Raw genomic sequence first — 22326 nt, 5'->3', positions numbered from 1 at the left:
AGGCGGCCCCTCCTCTGTCTGCATTTTTTTTTTGTATCCCTCCCTCCATCCATCCATCCGCCCCACCTCTCCCCACCTCCCTGCCCTTCCCCTTTTGTCACAGAGTGCGGCGTCATTACTCGCGCCAGCCAGCCAACGACAGGAGCGAGCGCCAGGCGGCGGGGAGAGGAGAAAAAAAAAAAAAAAAAAAAAAAAGTTTACGCGCGAGCGTCTTATTACGTCGCAATCAGCGGCGAGGCAGCTAAAACGGCGGGGAGCAAATCACATTAAGACATTTAGATAATTGGGGAACACTTCGCGTTGGACAGCTGGGGTTGCGACGAATTGATTAAATGAATTTGGCGGCAAGGAGGTGAAGCGTCCTCCCAGTGAGCGCGCGTGTGCCTGTGTGTGTGCGCTCGTGCCGGCGCACGCGGCGAAAAGAAAAAAAGAAAAAGAAAAAGGCAGAGTGACACAATGCGGAATCAAAGCTACAAAACGCTGTGAGAAGAAAAAAAAAATGACGCTCGTAGGCGAAATTGTTACGCTGAGAAATAATCAGTGTGATTGTGTGTAATTACAGACTGAGCGTCGAGCCAGCGTTGTGCGCTTACACCACAGGCCACTAGATGTCACTAGTATCTGCGGGTTCAACCTCGCCCGGTCCGCAGCAGCACGGTTCGTCTCGCGGAGGGGGAACTGTTGCAGGATTTTCCACGCAGCCATTTCAATATTATTATTTTTTTCTCATTCATTTGATTTTTATATTAACGCACCTCAGGAGCAAAATGCTTGCAAAAAAAAAAAAAAAAAAAAAAACTTGATTTCGCCACGTCCGCCCGCCCCCTTACAAGAGGATGGGGGGGGGGGGGGGGGGGGGGGAATAAGCACCTACCTGCCGCCCCCGCCACCTCCTCCTCCAAGGTCAGGGCCCGGCTCGACCAGCGCGGGGACGCATTAGCTCCCAACTAAGAGTATGCAAATGAGCCGCAAGCAATCAAAGTTCAAGCTGAATTGCTTAAGAGTTCATTGGACTGGAATAAAAAGATGTGCAGGAAATTACTTCAGTTTGTCATCGCGGTGGCAAATTAGGCGAGGGCTGAATAAATGGATTAGGGGGAAAACCGTGCGTGTCGCGCACGCGCAGGCACATTTTTAATGCCGTCCCGTACACGCGCACACGCACGCACACACACCAACCAGTACGCCCTTTTTTTTTTTCCGTCGGCACGGGGATAACAGGATGCACAACATTGCCTCCATATTTTTTAATGGCATTCGTCCTACTCCTCCCTGTGTTGTCATGGTGATGTGTCCCTTCCCAACCTCTCTTTTTTCCTTCCCTTTTTCTGTCTTTTTTTTTTTCTTTTAGCAAGGTACGCGAGGTTCGTTCCTTCCTCTTGCGATCCGACACTGGCGGCGTTGGCGTGACCTGGCGGTCGGGGGTGCCGGGGGTGCTCGAACGAGGGGGTCGAGGGAGGAGGGAAAACCCAAGCGGGAAGTCACCGTCGTTCAAAAGGACTCAAATGTGGAAAGGGAAAAAAAAGAAAATTTTATTTTTAGCGGCGCGGGCCTTCCTCGCCGAGCAACAGCGCCGACCCGCCAGCCCAGCCACCCTGAGGTGCCACTTAAAAGGAGCGGGGCTCTCATTGCCAGGCGTCGGTAATCGATTAGGGGGAGAAACGAGGACCCCTCCCTCCCTCCTCCTCCCACCCAACCCCCACAAAACTTTAAGCGCCCGACTGATCCTATTTAGATTCAGTCAAGGAGGAGGAGGAGGGAGGGAGGGTGGGGAGCGGCAAGGGTGCGGAGAGAGCGGCTGCAGCGCCTTATCGGCAAGCCTGCGGTCTTTTCACACCTCCTCCTCCTTCTATCTGCCGCCGCCCACGCAAACAAGTAAACACGGGGCGCACGCACAGGTGCGGCGCGGCGAGCGGGAGGGCGACGACGACGATGATGATGATGATTAACTGTCACACGTTCCGGAAGTGAATTTAGCTCGGCTTAATGCATTCGCCGGAGCGACGGTTATCTCGGCAGCAGAACCACGACTGACACTGATTTGTTTGATAAAGCTGCAGGTGTTGCGGGAGCAGAAAAGAGACGACAGCAGCAACAACAACGACAAAATAAAATAAAAAAATAAAAAAATCGCACCTTTTTGATTATGTGCAAAATTTAACACACCTGTAGCGACGCCATTGTCCCGCGTTCCAATTTGCCGCCGCGAAAGGCTTTTGTTCCTCGGGCCGCTCACACACACGCAAACACTCAAAAAAAAAACAAAAGAAAAACAAAACAAACAGAAACAGACACCCCTCGCGCCGCCACACTGAGCTGAACGCGCCGCGTTATCAAAGCGGGACAAAACAAGACCAATTCCGGGCCGGTTGGAGTGGTTTCCTATTACATTTGAACAGGGAAGCAAATTAGGGTGAGGAGACCGTCGCTGATGAGGAGTGTGTGTCTGGATGCCAGGTGCGGCGGAGAGCCCCCCCCACTCCCGCTTTGCATATCAGAGACGCGCTATTATGAGTGGAGCCGCGCACACTCAGACACGCACACACACACTGCATTAGAGAGCTGTAATGACCGAACGAGGGGCGACCAAATGAAGGGTTACCGTTCACGCATACACAGATTCTGATAGAACTACACCCCGGCCCCCACACACACACACACACACACACACACACACACACACACACACACACACACACACACACACACACACACACACACACACACACACACACACACACACACACACACACACACACACACACACACACACACACGGCGGTCCACTGTCGGCGGGGTCGTCTGTAATGGAGTGGATTACAGGAGCGAACGGCGTCAGTGATGGACCCGCATCTCCATAAAAATCTGTTCTTCCGCCGCTGCCGTCCATGCATATTCAGCCGGGCCAGACTGAAGCCGTGCCACGTCGTTAGCAAATGAAAAGCAGTTTAGCATGAGAATGAGCCCGGCGGGTCACCGGGAGAGAGATGCACCCCGATAGAACAAATTCCACCTGGCCTGTAATTGGCCTGAAAGAAGAAAAAGGCGACAAAGGGAGGAGAGAATCCTTTATTATTTTGTTCCTTTTTGTTTTGTTTTTTTGGGGGGGGGGGTTTTGCACACAGTGCATTTTACAGTGCTACCGTCTGTGTCTGCCCCCCCCCATGCAGCATCTGTTTGCATAATGTAGATATTGTTATTGTGCTCGGCCATCTGATATTGAAATGACGGAGGGCATCGGTGGTTTCATCTTCAGGTGAGGGGCGACGATGGATTTAACGTCAGCGCGTCAGGCTCACAGGTTCCAATCCGACACGCAGGGGTGACGGTTTGCGGCTCACACTGGGGAGGGGGGGGGGTGAAAAAAAGAAAATCGGCAGAACTGTAATTCAAGACAACAGGAGCCCAGAGAGCAGCAGCAGCAGCAGCAGCAGGCGGCTGCCAGGGATTCATTATGGCCGCTTTTGACATCTTGTGCCTCGTCTTTCACGTCTGTCCCACCTGCGCGGCGCCGCCTTGGACCATATCGCAGCGTCGCAGCGTCGCGGGGAGACGTCGGCCGGTCGGTTGCGTCCTTCCTTCTCACGAACAAAACGCCGGAGGGATTTTCAGACTTTATGTATCGATCAATCAAACTGGGACTGCGGACGGACTTCATCAGTAACTACAGGGACAACAATTAACATCATCTGCACCAGTGTTTCCCAACTGGTGGGCCGTGACCCACTTTTGGGTCACGGAGCTGTTTTGTTTGGGTTGCGGATTGTTGAAAAATGGGAATTTTGAAATTATATATTTAAAGAGAAAATGTTGGCCATTTAATTTTGCATGACACAATTTAATTCATTCATGGGCGAAGGCATTCTGTGTTGATGGATGGATGGATGGATGGATAGAAACTTGATTGTCTATTTTTCAGTAAAAAAAAAAAAAAAAACTGAAATTTGTCTTCAACACAGCTTTACAAATGAACACATATTTTTGGGGGGCTGTTCAGAACAGTTCTTGCAGAAGGGATGAATGATTTTTTAAATTTTTTTGTAGATGTTTTTTCCGGGCCAGTGGGGTTCTGTATCTGCCTGATGGCAGCAGCGTGACGGAGTGGTGCAGGGAGCGGGAGGGGTCCTCCGTGATGATGAGGGTGGCTTTCTTCACCACCGAGCGCCTGTAAAGTTCTGTCAGAGGCAGTTGGGCTGTTCTGGTTATTGTCCCGGCCTGTTTCATCATGCAAGGAGGGCTTTGTTTTGGTGGAGGCTGTGAGGAAGTTGAACCAGGATGAAATATCATAGGCGAGAGTGGACTCGATGAGTGATCTTGCACTATTATCCTGAGATCATCCACCAACGTGTTGCACCTTTTCCAAACATTCACAACTCACAAGAAGTTGGGGACATTCGAGCTTTCGAGTGAAATAAAAAAATAATGCTGCACCAACACAGCATGACGCGCACTAACAAGGCGATTAACCGCAAAAATCGCAAACACAAGAGTGTGATCCACGAATGATCCGCTTCATGTTCCGCTTCATCGGCTGTTAGCATTTAATCAGCCCTGTTCATCGCGCCGCTCACATTTTGACCTCATGAGAGGTTGTCTGACACAAAAAGGTCACGACACGTTTTTGAGACGTTGACATTTTTGTGTCGCCGCGACCTCCGCTGTCGGCTTTTGTTTCCATAAATTGTCTGAGGCGAGGAAATGATCGCTTTGTTCTTCTGCTTAAATTATATCATCAGAGGATTGAGTGAACCTTTGACATTTCTTTGGAAATTTCACCCCGATGCTGAACACCCCATAACTTTTTTTGTGTGTGTGTGGTGTGTGGTGTACATTGTACATGCTTTTAGGTGCAGTCATGTACCAATCCACATTTTTACACTTCCGATCCCGACGCCTGAATTTGGATATCTGCCGACAGCAATACTTTTCCAATACCAGAGCTCTCTTTGCTTTAATATTATTAGCATCATTACTGAATTTATATGAGGCTGTGATAAACTCCTGTCAACAGGCTGTTATGATCTGTACGTATGTATGCATGTATAGCCCAAAAGGCAACCGAAAGGATAAGTGTGTAATAGTTGGAGATTTCGAAGACAGAACAGCGACATCAAGTGGTTACATTTTAGATTGCAGTGTCTTTGTTCACTCTCTCTCCCCCTCCCCGAACATGCTGGCCAGCTACGGTGGCCAGCTACGGTGGCCTGCACACCCAAATCTGGATACTTCGTCCCCCTTCTTCTTTGTTGGTTTATTTGAAGATGCACGCATTCACACCTAATTACGAAACGCGTTGTCAGGTGGACTGGATTGTGCACACCGGCTTCCTCATTATACTTAATATAGCGGTGCAAGATGGCAGCTAACCGGGAGCAAAACCCTATGTATATTCTTATTTACTTTTGTTTGATTACATTTGTTTGCTGTCAAGTATGCTCGTTATATTTGTCTCTTTGATTACTTGTAAATAATATTCCGTTTCCTCCTCAGTCCAAACGTAAATTTTCACTTGGAGTGAACTGGTCACGTGACCACGTACGGCACGTCTGGTGACGTGTAAATGCGAAAAGAGTGTATCCATGACATTTTTGCGACATCCCTCTATGTCGATACATCTGAAAAACCGCCTCATGAGAGCGTCAAAACCTTTCAGCGATATTTGAGAGGTTCTTCAAAGTTTATGTGTTTCCATTACCGTTTTTTTAATTGCGATATTTAGATTTTGCGCAATTCTAGGGGTAATGGAAACGCAGCTGCTGTCCAAGACAATATTGTCCATCACAAGCGGCGATGTTCCTGCTGACTTCATTAGAAGATCCTCACCTCCCTCTTGTGTCCACATTAAATATGAATCTAGCGCTGGGAGACCCAGGTTAGCTTAGGCTGGCACAAAAAGCTGGAAACAAGAGGAAACGAAAAAGAGAAGAAAAAAAAAATTGCCATTCAGCAACCCCTAAGAAGACTAATTAACACGTCGGGCCCGTGTTTGCTTAATCCATAACCTCGCCTGCAGTCACCGGGAATTCCTCGACGCTCAGCTGCTTGGATACGCAAGAAAGAGGCACTCCAGAAAAAAAAAAAAAAAGGCCTGATATTCTTTGCATGCGTCAAAAAAGAAAAGAAAAAAGAGACGGAGAGAGGAAGGGGGCGGAGGATGGGGGCGGGGGGGACCCCCTGCTGGAAGGGTTCTGGGAGATTCTTGGGCCGACTGACATTTATGAAGCGCAGCCATTAGAGGTTGAGCCCTCCCTTGTCTCGCCTCTGAAAACTCACCGGCGCAAAACATCGATTTGCTGGCAAGACGGCGGCGCCGCCGCGCTTCTCGTCTCAACCCTTAAAGCTGGATGGCGAGCGCCGAGCAAGCAAGCAAGCAAGCAAGCAAGCGATCAGTAATCAAGATCAACACGGAGCCCCGAATCTATTTACACCACCCAGAGCGCCCCCACGGCACGCTCGGCTGATCTGCTCGCCCCCTACAAGCCTCCTGCCCCCCCTTCGATCCAACCCCTACCCCTTCGCTCGCTTTCTTTTGTCTTTCTCCGTCCCTCTATACCCCCCGCTTCGCCGTCTGTCTTTTTTCTTTTCATATGAAATCTCCGAGGCCCAAGTTGTCCACGGAGCAGAAAGTCATTAAGTGTTGGAGGGTGCGACAGTGCGGTGATGGTTCAGCCTGAGAGAACACAGTCTCCCCGAGCAGGCCTGACCACGGCTGCACACGGATTAGCTCATTACAGGTCGACCTCAACTCTCACCGCGTTTGGGCAGAGAGAGAGAGAGAGGGAGGGAGGGCGAGAGAGAGAGAGGAGGTAGAGGGGGGTCCAAAAAAAGATTGGCCAGCCAGGTGTCGTCGCTCAAGAGGGCCCTTTTTATTTGCAAATCTGATTCGATTCTCCTGACACTTTGTTTCTTTTCTCTCCGGCTCGAGCGCCTCCAATGAGGCATTGATGGATTATTTTGTGAAAAAATAAATAAATAAATTAAAAAAAACTGACGCCGACCCTTCACCACACGCCTTGGCCGGACGGTGTTTGGCATTTAATCCGAAAATTCCCAATTGAATCAGGACGCGGACGTAAACGACACAACTCTGGCCCCCTTGTCGCGGCGCTCGCATTTCAAATGGAGAAACCCGAGATATTAGCGGAGGTGCCCCCGTCGCGGAGGGCTGCTTGCTTGTGCGCGCGCACGTGCACGCGCGCACCTCATTAGGGCCCACGATGGACGATAGTGGTGTGGCCAATTACACAGAATTTTCCTTTTCTTCACTCTCCTTCCCTCCCCTGTCTCCCAAACACACTCTGACATTTGCATACCGCTTAATGAATTGCAAAACGACACACACACACACACACACACACACACACACACACACACACACACCCCTGAACCCCACCCCCCACCACCGCTTTCCAAATTGGGCCTAATTGAGGTAACGCATCACGTGGTCGGACGATTTGAAGAAAGGCCATCTTTAGTGTCATTCTCGAGCATTTTGACTCACCTGTCTTGGGGGACCATTACGTCTTTGACTCCTCGGTTTGTAAATCACTAAGCGCTGACGTGGAAAAGGAATTTCCGGATCCTTCACACAGTCATTCCGACGACGACCGGGCGTCGCTTTATCCCCGAGAAATGGCCGGCTTTCCTGTTTCCCGCGTTGCCAAAAGTTGACTTAAGCCGCATTATCGCAACCCGCCGCCGCGCACAGATAGCCTCGGGTGACACTTGCGTCACACAGTGTGGGAGCGGAGGCCCTCCGAGTCTCCGGCGCAGGTTAAGGCACGCACAACTGTAATCTAGTTGGCACAAACAAGTGGCGTTAATCTGCACGGGAGAGCGATAGAGCCAGGCGGAACAACTGGGACAATCACCGCACAAGCTCAAGAGTGTGTGTGTGTGTGTGTGTGTGTGTGTGTGTGTGTGTGTGTGTGTGTGTGTGTGTGTGAGAAAGAGGCTGGGAGAGAGAGAGAGAGAGAGAGGGTCTGTATAGATGAAGGGTGTGTGAGGATGATGGCCAATGGAGACCCCGCGAGAGCAGGTTCCCATGACCTCCGTGGTCCAATAGGACGTCTCTTCAACTTGCAAAGACGCCACCCAGCCAAAGAGTGGTGTGTATGTGTGTGTGTGTGTGTGTGACCACGCGCACACACATCGGCACAAACGCGCTAATTGTGACCACACGCAGGGCCAGTTTCAGCCAATCCGCTCCGATTTTTGGGGGGCTAATTTGGCAAAGAGCTTCCCCCTCTGCGGAGCTCCTTGACGTTTCATCCTGCGCTGTGAGAATTCCCAAGGCTACTCATCTGCACCGGTCACACACACACACACACACACACACACACACACACACACACACACACACACACACACACACACACACACACACACACACACACACACACACACACACACACACACACACACACACACACACACGTGACAATCCAAACAGCCACTTATCAAGCATCTTTGCAAGAGACGCAAAAAATAGCCACCGCTGCAAAAAAAAAAAAAAAAAAAAGAAAATCTTCCACTGCCAACTGAAATAAAAGTTCAAAGAAACTTTGTGAGCTATGCTACAGAGCCGAGTGGACAGCGGAATCTTTGATAGAAAAGCTCTGTCTGGTCGGAAATCTTCTGAGGTTATCGTCTGGAACGATGTGAATATTTATGAGACGAGAGGAATGAGACACAGTCATATCTAAAATATGAATTTCCTAATCAGAGCTAATAAATATTTGACTTGTGGAGTCTATCCAGTGTAGATTAATAGATATTCAGAGCTAAATTCTTAATGCGAAGTAGGCCACAGAGTGTGGTTCCACATTAGGACCCAAGTCGTCTTTGTCACTCACTGATGACATCACTGCCCCACCTTTTCATCCCCCGCCTTTTTCCTATTTCTGTCAGTTTATTCGAGGAAACCTCCTGGGTAGTTTTTATTTTATTCCCTTCATATTTAAAGACAAATTATGACAGGATTAGGGCATGAAAATGTGGAATGAGCCGTTTCGGGCAGATTATTAATCTGAAGTCTAACCTGCTCGTCTGAAATTCTGGAGGTTCACTGTGTTCTGATGACCAACAAGCAGCTTGAAGCTCTCAGCTAGTTTGAAGGACCACTTTCAGATTATTTTTTAAATGAAAAAAGTCTGATATTTTTCTCGATAAACCTATTTGACTAATCTGAAATTGTGACGATGTGTACAAACTCGCAGGAAGGTCGTGACCTTCTCACAATACTTTTTTTCTTTCAACCATCCAAATTATTCTTGTCAATACAATATGGCTAAAATAACTCTTTACTGACAATGAATTTGCTTTTTGAATATCATTAACTGGCTAAGTAACAAATACGTCCACTAGTAAGAGCACAAAATTATTTCAAAGTATGCCAAATAATAGTAAAAATCCTATAATTCCATTCCTGTCAATTGTTTTGTGGAAAAACAGAAACCAAATTCTAAGCCTGATGGATGAAATGACCATATTGAATTCTAAAAGGCCCGACCTCTGGTGTAAGAACACGACTCACCTTGCATTGCATCCTCACTTCTACAGTTTCCCCCTCATGTAAGAACGCATTAAAGCAGGAGTCACCAACCATTCTGAATGTGAGAGCTACTTCATGTTTCATGAGGCATATGAAGGGCAACCAGTTTGCTACACGCTACTGAAATTACTTGAACTTTCTCAGTTGTATATTATTATTAATGATACTGCGGATAAAATTGAATTTTGGACGCAGCTCAATGAGCGATGTGCTATTTTTCGAACCATTCTACAGGCTACTCATGTGGTCCTTTTGGGGGGTGGGGGGAGGGGGGGGGGGTACCTGGTGCCCATGAGCACCACGCTGGCGACTCCTGCATTAAAGACTCGCCTTCATTCGATACAGTTCACGCCATCACATTGCAGAGCCATAGATTTCCAGGAGGAGGAAGCCGAGTCGGAGGATTCCCCCGCAGTGCTGCCTGTAAACAGGGCCGCATGCTGGGAGTGATGCAGCCGAGGATTCGTTCATGCAGCTCAACCTCGCCGCTGCACGCATCCACACGCTGACATCTGCCCGTGTGACCGAAACAAAAGTACGCGTGTGTGTGTGTGTGTGTGTGTGTGTAAGTGAACAAAAGCATCAGCTTGCAGAGTGTTTCAAAGGCAGCGACAAGCTCCTGACACCCTGTTACTTGAAGGCCTATACGGGGAATATTTACTGGGTTTATTGACTGTGAGCGTTTACGTCGACATAAAGAGACGGCCGCGCCCACAGTGTAGCTACCGCCGGCCAATCAGTACGTCCACGCTTCGCACTGATGTCAATAGGGCGCGTTTATTTAAACAGCTTGATGAAGCACCATTGAACAGCGTGAAAACTAGAATACATAAAGGTTTTAATAAGTACTTATTACAGACTAGAAAATTCATATTCGACATACATTAATTAATAATGATAATTGGCAACTTTTCATCAAAAAAAGAAATCACAAGTTGAAAGATCTCTTTTCAAATTCATCACTCAAAATAAACATGTTATTAAAATTCATATTGTGCCGTTTCATTTACGAGAACGGTTATGATTAATTCAGGCCCTTAAAGTAAACAAAACCAAAGCTTCTCCAGCGGCGCAAATTAACATTAACGTAAATCAGGTGCTCAGGTGTTAATAGGCCGCGGCAGGATAACGTTGGAAACACAGTAACACAACGCAAGGGCACGTTGTCACGTAAATTGATGCTAAAAACCACTCGGTACGGAACAAAAGGAAGTTATGTGCCGTGTGCACCCTTGACCAATAGTAGTCTTAGAATCTTTTACTGCTCCCCTCTCTTTTGTATCGTCTCTTCTTCACTAGCTGCGTTTCCATTGCCCCTAGAATTGCGCGAAACCAAAATACCGCAATGAAAAACTGGTAATGGAAATGCCTACATTTACATTCAACATATTCGTTACAGAGGTATGTCGCAAAAGTGTCATGGAAAACACTTTTTTCGCATTTACGCGATACCGGACGTAACGTACGGAGTCACGCGACCAGTTCATTTCAAGTAAAAATGGCGCGTTGTGTTTGGACGAATTACGTCCCGCGAGACGAGATTTTACCAGAATTACAGTTTATGCTTATAATTGTACTTTGTCGAAATATTCGAAATATCGCTTTAATTTTACGAAAAACTGTCGCGGAAACCCAGCTAGCTACCGTCTCTCTTTCGTGCTGCCTCTTCCTCGCTCTTTTTAAGCGTTTGGCGCTCCAAACTGATGTAATCGTGTTCCCGCAGCGCCGCCTACCTGCGGCCGATCGTGACGCGGGCCTGCTGAGGGTTTCGGGAGTTTACCCTGGAACATCGCTGCCGTTGCCGGTGCAGGAAAGATGTGACATCAAGTGGAAAAACAGGGACTGACGTCGAAGCGGTTCCACAGTTGGAATTCGCTGACGGGAGGAAAAATATTTTGCAGAGCAACACTGAGGTGGCCTGGTTTCCGCTTTTTTTTTTTTTTTGATTTTGCAGGCATAAACGCCACTCATGCTGTACAAACAGGTATTTTCCTTGGTTGCAACCACTGGTTATTTAACCGTTCGGAGCACTGACAAAAAGGCATTTTCTTCCAACACTGACTTTATTTCATCTTTTTGGGACCGAGTTCTCGGTAAATCCTAGAGATGCTTGTGCCAGTGTGAAAATCCCAGCAGATCAGCCCGCTTTTGCAGGAAAACACTCGGAGCATCTGGTCTGGAACCGACAACCATGTTCACCGCGTTCAAATTCCCCGAAATCCCCCCTCGCTTCCTTTTCCCTCCCCGTCATTCCGACGCTCGCTTTGAAATCACGAGCGCCGCATCTTTGCCCGTCATTTGCCGTGCCATGGGCCATTTCGTTGGCAGGCGATTGAACACTTTTTCCGAATTAAAGGGGCCGACGATGAGCCCACGCGTTCCCAGTCCGAAATGTCAGCCGCTGTGCTCGATCCGGCTGACTCTTGAGGTTTAAAACGGGGACGGCGATGGGTGATTCTGTGGTTGAAATGAGGTGAGGGAAAAGTGCTTGTGCAACACCTTCGGCTCTGGCATGTCGGAATAAAGTCAGCCGTCACTCACGGATCAAGAGCCCCTGCGCATAAAAGAACACGGCGCCGTGGGGCGAGTAAATAAGTCGAACATGAGAGGCATCTCCCCAACGCCTTTTTTTTTTTTTTTTTAACCCAACTCAAACTACAGAGTGCATGACTCATTGTTTCAGAACTACAGAGAAAACACTGATGTTAGCATTCAACCCGGAGACAGCAATGGGAATTTTTTTTTTTTTTTTTAGGCCTCTCGTCTTTTATGTGCAGGTATTTTTGCTGCGTCCAATCGAAAGCCTGATTGGGCGAAAACGACATTTTTACGAAAGCTACGTTTTTAACTACATTTTTGGATGAAAATCCTCAGCTGGCATCCCCACATGACTTTTTTTTTTAATTATTATTATTTAGTGCGGACTACGCAATCACAACAGACGGGCTCAGTTTTGACTCACGCATGCATTTATGCATTTTTTTTTTCTCCCCCATCCGAAACGCATGCAAATTCAGCAGATTCGACGGCGTGGAGAGCGGCTTTCGAGACACTGCGCTGTGCTTATTATTCAGGTACAACGGCTCACGTTGCCTCTCTCTGCGTACAATTTTCGCCCGTCGCACACCAACGCTGCGTGTTCGGTGCGGAGGCGTAGTCGCGCCTCTGAACGTCGCCGTCGCTTCTCACCTTGAAACACCTCGACTGTTTGGCAGCGGCTCAGGCAGCGGCGGCTGCAATCGGGAAAAGTGAAACTCTTCAGCTAAATTCTCGCTAAATTCAAAAGTGCGAGACTCCGTGGGAGGGTGACTCAAGTTCAGCTCTCCCTCTCTCTCTCTCTCTCTCTCTCTCTCTCTCACCCTTCCTCTCTCTCGCTCGCTCGCTCTCTCTCTCCGTCTCGCTCTGTCTCCGTCTCCCCGTTTCATCTGGCAACAAAGCCACCTAACAGTATGCAACACTTCAAACACACGTCACCCACCTCCCAACCTCTCTGGAACATGTGCACGGGCACAAATGCAGGGATACGTGCAGGTGCGCAGACACACATCCTCCCGCACGTGCATGTCGGTGGAGTGCTTGTCATTGGAGCAGAGGAAGTAGGTCTTGTGTGTGTGCGTGTGTGTGTGTCGTGGCGGGTGGGAGTGGTCACCTCTCAGGTCAACTCTCTTACTGCGCTGGGCTCACAAGAGGAAGGTGACTCAGAGCTTTCTTTTTTTTTTGCCGTGCTTTTTATAAGTCCGAAAATCAAAATCAAGGCCAGACACTAACTTTGCTCTATCCTGTAATAAAACCCAAATAAAAGACTGTTGAGATGCTTTGAGATTCCTAACAATGTAGGATCCAACAAACTGTTTAGCTAGATAGATAGATAGATAGATAGATAGATAGATAGATAGATAGATAGATGTTAACAATTAATCGATTATCGATTAATTGTCAATTAAGAATTTAATCGATTAAATTAAATTAGTCGCAATTAATTGAATTTTTTTTCCACGGGTAGTTAATATCATTATAGTGTAGTTGCAGGAAAGAGCCATTCACCTGTAGATAGTGTGATGGTCATAATACACCTAGAACAAGTTACTTTTAAACCATTAGACCCATTAGAAGTCAACTTAAAGTCAGAGGATAAATGTTTAGGCTGTTTTTGCTGTTCTCTAATGTAAAAATGGGTCGGTCACATTGGACCCTCAACACTTTAAGGGTTAAATAATGTGTTCCTTACACATTTTTCATTGTGACATTTAAGTTCTCAGGAAAAATTGCCGCTTATTAATTAATCGTTAATCGATCGACGAATGAATTGATCAATAATTTGCATCCCTAATAGATAGATAGATAGATAGATAGATAGATAGATGTGCTGAGAGAGGAGGGCAAAAATGTTGCAATTGCAAAAAAGGGCAGAATGGGGGTTTGCGAGGGGGGGTACAGTCGGCACAGGGGCTTGCAATTCTGAGGCGCTGCATGTTTACGTGCAAGGAGAACACCTGCAGGACCGAAGAGAAAGCATACGCCGAGGTGCGGATGCCTTTTAGATTTTAATTTGTGATCTTTTTAGATTTATCGCGGCGGCAGCACTTAGCATGCTGCAGCGCTGCCTCGGCACTGACAAATATTAATGCCTCATGTGTATTTTATCCAGACGGCACACGAATGTTAGCTCTGCTTTTTCCCCCCCGAAGCCCCTCAAGCTATAAAGAAATACTCGGTGTGTGTGTCCGTGCGCATGTGCGTGCGTTTTACCTGTGTAGCATGATAGTGACCCTTCTCCTTAGGGATTTTCCACTGCATGTTAGAAAAACAGATAACAGCCCCTTGTGTCTTATTGACTAGTTTTGCAAGGTCAAATACACCTAGCTGCTCACTGCACACGCACATACGCCTGCGTGCGCACATAGAAGGGGACCTCGCTGTTATAACGTAGTAGGAATACATCCCCACTTCCATGTTGTAAACAAAGCCAAGCGTCCACAGCCATGCTAACAACTCTATACCGGTGCGCACAGGAGTTTTGAGTCAAAAGCTAACGCTAAAAAGCGTCTAAAGCTGAGACTTACATGGTAATGTGCGTTAAATGTCAAATTCAGACGTCTTAGAAATGCACATCAGCGGACATGCAATGAAGTTAAAAGGCTGCAGCGCAAGACTTGCAGTCAAAGCAGAAGGTTTCTTCCCACTGGGGAGTTTTTCCCTGCCTCTGTCGGTTCATGCTAGCTCTGGACGAATCTGTGGGTTTCTCTCTTTTTTTTTTTATTGTGGAAAGCACTTTGAGACGCCCCTGGATGTGATTGTGTCCTTTAAAAACAAACGTTAATTGACGAATCCAACGTTAGCCATGGTGACGGCTCTCAACGGCCGGGGTGTTTTGAGCTAAAAGCTAACGCACCCCAAATGATTCAAATGTCAATGTAGATTAAATTTAATATTCAAATGTCCTAGATGTGCGCGCCTGTAAGCGGATATGCTCAGAAGCAATGAAGTTAAACAGATGGTGCAGAGCCAAAAGCATTTCGGAGCAAAAAAAATAAAAAATCATCGCAATGGATCCTATTTCTATGCGAGCCGGGAGTATGTAATTTAGTCATTCTGCCATGCCGCCAGTCACACCACTGTGACAACGTGCGAGGGCAACAGAATTCCTAGCGACGCTCATAAGACAGAGTGTTTGCGCACCAGGCAATAGCAACTGGACAAACAGCGAGAAATAAAGCAGACAAACACAGACAAAAGTTGCATTCTTTCATCCGTTTGTTCCCCGCTGCCTGCCTGCCTGCCTGCCTGTCTTGTCCCCCCTCATAAGAAGATAAGCTATGAGAGGCCATGCAGCAGCCCCAGACTCCAGCGCAGATACAGTAGTTCAGCTCAGTCGTCACATTCTGAGACAGTCTTATTAGACCGGCACGTGTCCAAACCCGGAGAGTTCAACGACATTCCATTCTCGGTTCCGGCGGTTTCTTGGGAATCCCAGGTTTTCATTATTCCCAAGCTACACACACCACGCAAACATCAGGTGAGGAGCACTCCGAGACAAGAACACTTCTGACTTGTCAGAGTGACCTGCAAGTCCATCAGGTGGCTGCTGCCGTCTGTTACTCGGGAGTATGTTGGGTGACAGCAGCGGCTCATCCTGTCACCCAGCGGCTCAGGCTTTTTCATCCGTCCGCGCTGCAATCCATGTCTGACAGCGTCCCCACTTTATGGTACAAGGTTTTCGGATTCCGTCCCTGCTCCACATGTTTATGTAAATGCTGATGTGACTATCTGTCACTCCTCTCAATATCATGATTAATGTACGCTGGCCCACATACCCAGTTAACGCGGCGCAGAGTCCTCGCGGCGGCCGCTGCCAGCGGCAGATGGATGAACACGCAGAAAGAAAAAAAGGGGGGGAAACAAACCGACTTCTCCTTCTTTGTTTTGGTGTTTTGCAGCGTGCGCGGGGATTTGAGGTGCTTTGCATTAGTGACTAAAAGGGAGATTTAGAATTCAGATGAGTCAAGGGGGGGGGGGCGCACGTGCGGCACGGTGCTGCGGAGACGCTGCTCCACTTAAAGTGCACGCGTGTCTTTCAAGGTGGACCAGCATATGGCGTTTTAAAATAATGATGTCACGAGACGCCGCGGGAACGCAATCCTGAAACTTCTGTGATCCTTATTTGAAAATCAGGAGGGGTTTCATTGCCGTTGCCTGTTGAATCTTTCAGAATTACACCTGACTGGTGGCGGATTCTCGTTGCACGAGCTCAAACAATTCAGCCATGTAACTGCAAGGCCACCAAGCAGCAAACTCCTAACTTTATGTGGCACAAAAACCTCACGGACAACTAGTCCTTCGTGTGCAGGAGCCTTTGGGAGAAAGTGGCTTGCACGTTTCCTAAGAAGGACACCAGAGATCTGAGGTGATGATCACGGCTGCTGGAGCAATGACTCATTCAGGGTCCCATTCACAAACACATGAACCCAATACAGTCTTCGAATCACCATTCGATTGCATATTGACAACTGGTTGTTTCTCAGATTTCATGTCAGCACTCTTTCCACACACACGCACACGCACGCACACGCACACGCACACGCACACAAAGTTAGCTTAGCTTAGCTTTCAGTAGGTTATCCAAAGCCTTCGCAATTCCACAGTTCAAATCCGTTCAATGCAAATAAAGAAATGCTAAACACCGCAGTAGTGTATTCATGGTCTTACCTTTGCTTGTGAATGACGTTCATTTCACCATCCTTCCGGACAAAAGTCTCTGTGACTTCGCAGTAAAAACTCGCCATCGTCTTCGTTCACTTTTAAAAGTCCCGCCGTTTCGACAGAAGTTACTACCAGGGGATGAACGACTACGTACCGTCACACAAAACAAATAAACAGACAGGCAGGAGCGCGCTTGACTTTTTGTCGTAGAAGAAGAGCAGCGGCAGAAGAAGCGTCATCGAGCCGATACAAGGGCTCTCGCACGCCCCCTCCAGTGAGGCGGGGGTACTGTGAGCTTCACCCCCTCTGATTTTCGCTGCGGTTTTGTGTCGGATCAGCAGGACTGAACGGCATCTATACCCACGTGAAATATATGGCCGACTCTATGGGAGGAAATGACATGTAATAAAAGTGTCTCAGTGACAAACGAGAAAAATAAAAAATGGTTTGTTCTTGCAAAGACATAAATATTTGTGTGGATAGTATTAAAAAAAAAAAAAAAGGGGGGGGGGGTACACCAATCCCATAACACAACTGTTGGGTTCGATTTGAAAATGAACGTAAAAATGTTTCCACTGCAGCAATGAGTGGAATGAACTGTGCGGAAAACGACAGTGAAGTGCGTGCAGAGAGGTGAGTTTCCTGGCTGCACTGGATACTGACGTGCACCCTCATGATAACGCAGCTATAAATCATGTGTTTTCTTTCTTGTTGTCTCCGGCAATTACCTTCAAAGAGGGTCCGCTCGAGCATAAGTTGGATACGCACTCACCTTGTATCTCCTTGTTGCAGCGAGCCACAATCCTCATCCTCTCGCTGTGGCTCGCTTACACACACGCGCGCACACACACAGATGCATGTATGCCCGGAGCATGCAATTACCTGTGTGCCTGTGAATGACTGGCGCCGGTGTCGTCGCGGTGCTCGGAGGATATTAGCCGCAGCAGGAGCGTCTGACATCTTAGTGCTGCCATAGGGGTGTCTAACAGTGCAGAAAATAAAGGCTGGGGAACTCATTAGGGCTCATTTGGAATGTGTTGCTTCCGAGCGCTCTAATTTAGACGTGGATCGGCTCCCGCGAAATCGCACGCCGGCAAGCAGAGCAGAATTTATGACCCGGCTCGTCTTGAGCCACAAATCGTCCGCTCTCCCGCCTGCAGCTGCAGGTGGCGAGGAGACGGGGGAACAGACGGGGGGTGAGGGGGGCGGAGAGCGACGGCGGCGTTTGTCAAAAACGCAGCGAGCGGATCCTGTTTTTCCACACTGAGAGGCTTTTTCCCGACACCATCAGTGCGTCATTCCAAATAATCTGTGCCGTCCGCTTTAAAGGGGCCTTCATATCTGGTTGAAATGGGGCATTTTTAAGTTGAAAGGACGAGATCCTCCTCTTCACACTGAGGCCCATCGGCCAATGCGGCATCTGAACGGGCCTGTTAACAACGGCTCACCTGGTGCACCGCACTAACCGGCCTGTTTAACTTGATAAGTGACAGGGCCGCCCCGGGGGCTTCAGTTTGAAATTGTAGCCCAAAGGCTCTGTGACGTAGTTCACACATCCTTTCACCCCACACACACACACACACACAACACACACACACACACACACACACACACACACACACACACACACAGAAAATTGCATACACGTCCATTTATGAAGATAAAATGTCATAAGAGAGCGGGGAGGTCATCTGTTTCTTTTATATCCAGGGTTTTTCTTTTGGGTGGTCGGGGTCCACGTTTGTGTGTTTGCCTTGTGTGTAATGTGCTGGATTTACCTGTTAATGTGGTGGATGAGTGAATCAGTGTTAACACCGGGGAGGAAGAGGCAAACAGGACCATTGGACGCACTTTACATTTCATATGAAAGAAAAGAAAACATCTTGTAAAAACTGTGGCGCGAAGATATCAGGAATCGACTAATTCCACTGTAATTTTAGTCGACTAAAATGATTATGATATTTTGTCAAAATTAACGCTGGAGTGAATGTGCTTGAAACCGATAGATAGATAGATAGATAGATAGATAGATAGATAGATAGATACATCGATAGATAGATAGATAGATAGATAGATAGATAGATAGATAGGTAGATAGATAGATGGAGTTTGGGGGCTCAGATTCTGCTCATCATTATGTGAGGTTTAAGCCCATTCATGACAAAATGCCAGCTCTTGATTTGGTTCCACGAGAAGAATTAATGAGCTGGAGTCACACTGACCGAATACCTCCATCCAGTTACATCAGAGGAGCTCTAATCGGCACGGCGCTCCCCGAAAAGGCCGCGGCCAGGAGTTGGATCTCGCAGGATCTGGATCCTAGATCAACATTCGCTCCGTTTTTGTCTTTTTTGTTTTTTGGGAAGTCCACAAGAGGAATCCGCCAAGCGATGAGCTCACTTCCAAACTACAAAACTTTTTTTTTTTCACCGCGCCACTTTGTCTCCCCGAATAGAACGGCACGCACCATAATTAGACACACATAATTGCACAACACGCACGCACACACACAAGCGTGCACACCCGTGCGTGCGTGCATGGCGCGCACTCGCACACGCACGGGCACATATGGTCTCATCTGTAGTCTGGCTATGCTTTTCGCTGATTAGAAGCGGGGGAGGTAACATTAACGGAGGATGGGAGGAGAAAACAAAAAGAAGTGGACTGAGAGAAAAGCCCCGAGTCCGGAGAGGAAAATAAAACCGCCTCACTTTTGTCTGAAACGCCGCCAAGCCAAGGTCTCCGTGCCAGAGCAAGTGTCCTCCGCTTTCTTTGTTTGGTCCAGTTTTGCTATTTGAAATACATGTCAGCGCGCAGCGCCGGTGGACACGTGCATGGAACTCTCTCGATTTAGGCCCTCCTGCATGTGTGTAAAAAGGGAGTTTTGTCTTTGACTATTATCCATTACACCGCAGGGCAACTGAAGTCCCTCAAGGCCACCCTGCAGAGTGAAAGAGCAGACCTTGCTGCTGCCAAGGCTTCACCTGGACAGCTCTTCAAAGCCACCACCCCCCACACACGACTCAGCGGCCATCCTGGAGCGACTGACACGGGCAGAAATAGCAGCACTACGGCCGGGCACACATAGCCGGATCCAAATTGAAGCACCCACGCTTTGAGAAAAGAGGGGAAACAAGGGGAGAGGGGATCCAACGGCAGGGCGAGACATTCATCCAGTGTCTGTCAAAGACTGAAGGTCTTCAGAGTTTTGGGCTCGTTCCCGGACATTTTGTCTTCTTCATTTAAAGTTTTCTATCCAACTGCTTTGTACAGTGAGGGGCAAGCGGCGGTAACGACGGGCAAGGGGAGAATGCAGAATCGGAGCAGGCAGGGGAGGCCTACTTCAGCGAAGACGTTTGTAATTAGAAACTATTGTGATTAACCAAATGGGAGATTAATGGACAAGCATGACAGTTTTCCCTTTACTATTTGAAGAAAGGCGCATGCAAAAATAACCAAATCAACCTAGTTTGGATGATTAAGAGATTAACAAAAAGCACATTCAGAAAAAAAAGAAAGCGAAGATTGGAAACAACATTGCGCGTCTCCAAGCACGGAGCTGTGTGAGACGTGGCAATGTTTCACAATCAGCTCTGCACTGGTTCGGACGACTCTTGATATCCAGGGATGGATCACCTCATAAATGAAACATCATCTTTCACCAAATCGTAAAATTAAATATTAAAACGTTTGATAATGAACTGGTCTGCCTTCTTGACTGTCATGTCAGGAGCCAAGATGGACAAGACACTTGTGTGAGGACGGGCATGCAAGCACGCGCGCACACACACGCACCGCAGAAGGGGTCGGGCCTGATCCTTATTCATCATCCATCATCTCTGACTGGAGCATGAGAAGTCCTGGTGAATTTCCTCGGCGTTGGCGGCCGAAGTGTCGGGGTCTGTTCTCTCTCTGATTAAGTCAGTCTCTTTTCTCTGCCACCGAGACCAATTTGCATCACAGTCGCGGTTCAGCCAAAAGTCCCTGTTCCAGTTCCGCGTACAATGGCTTTGCTGCTGTAGGTCAACTCTTTGAAGGATACACATACGTGTCTGTAAAATGTCTTCATGTACCAGCGAACGGCCGCTAACAGCGCGAGAGACGGGATTCTCAAAGCAGATCATTTGGCCAGATGGGTTCACCGAATAGTTAGCGTACGATACGAGAAATATCGCCATGATTTAATCTCGCAAGATTAAATCGTGGCGATATTTCCCGTTTGAAAAGTTGTCTTGCGGACGCATGTCTATTTGTGACCATTGGGGGCAGTAATGCGCCTCTGCTGCGTCTTGTATGCCAAAAACTGACAAGAAGAAAGTTGAAGAATTTATGAACGCAAGTTTTAAAACATTTCAAAAACGTCTCTGCAATGTTTTGTTATTCTGTTTGATAAAAAACCCTTTGTCCAGTGAAAATCTGATCTTGTGAAAATCTAATCTCGACAATATTGCGTATCGTCTCGTGAGCTCAGTGTATCGTCACACCCCTACTAAATAGTGAACATTTATTCTTAAAACAAAGCAGCACCGTGCAGGATTGTACCTGCGGATGATCACATCCATCGTTCCATTTTTATGATTCATTGACTTGTAACGCAAAGAATCTCAGCCCTGCCATTGACCACAGTGCCCCCTGCTGTCCTGGCTGTGGACTACCCTAACTCTCAGGAGACCGTGTGCAGCTTTACAGCAGTGCTTCATACACCAACACCAACACTTTTCAAGTGGTGATAAAAACCTTGCGTGCTCGATGGCCTCTGTGGGTTCAACAAGGAACTAAGCCACCAAAGAGGCTGATGATAAGTGCGACCATATTCTTAAATATTAGGGCATTAATCGCATCCCTTATCAATGGTACAAGAATTTGGGGCCAATTCCCCCCAAAAAAAGGAAAATCCCGTATCATTCAAGAGAATAAAGTCGGACGCTAAAACAGCCCTGAAAGCAGTTTTTGGTTTTGGTCTGCTGCTGCAGTTGCTACTGCAGAGAAACAGCAGTGTGATTCTGCTCTGTAATAAAGAATCCAACTCCTATCAACATAAGCAATCACTAAGATTTTACACTTGTTTGTGCAATTATGGTACGCGCATAATAAAAAAGGCACTTGTAATATTACATTCTAAATCAATATCGTCCGCAAGTCCTCCCCACAATCCAAACTAACTACCCAACCTAATTATCTTTTACATCTCTGAAACAGTGAGGCAACAGATACAGTTTTATTTTTTTGAGGCTCTGACAAATGAAATTGCAGTGGCACTCTGAGCATCACATCATGCAGCAGTGTAAACCAGAACTGGGGAGGGTTTCATTATTTCCCCAACCATCTAATGTATTTTTTGTGTGTGTGGTGCAAACTTGCAACCCAGGTGTAATTTTTAATGAGAAGACAGAGAGAATGCTGGAGATCGGACCACAATATTCCGGCTGCAATAACCACCAAAACCGACACAATGGGGATCAACTGGGACTGACAAGCAACAGACTGTTTGCTCAAAGAAATTGGGTTGGTCTTCTCTCTAAAATGAGGCAGAGAGCCAACCAAGTGAGCAGAAAGAAAATAAATAAAATGCC

This window comes from Nelusetta ayraudi, unplaced genomic scaffold (genome assembly GCF_046127955.1).
Source record: "Nelusetta ayraudi isolate G7.1 ecotype Tasmania unplaced genomic scaffold, CSIRO-AGI_Nayr_v1 ptg000026l, whole genome shotgun sequence".
Taxonomy (NCBI): Eukaryota; Metazoa; Chordata; class Actinopteri; order Tetraodontiformes; family Monacanthidae; genus Nelusetta; species Nelusetta ayraudi.
Note: the sequence above shows the minus strand (reverse complement) of the source record.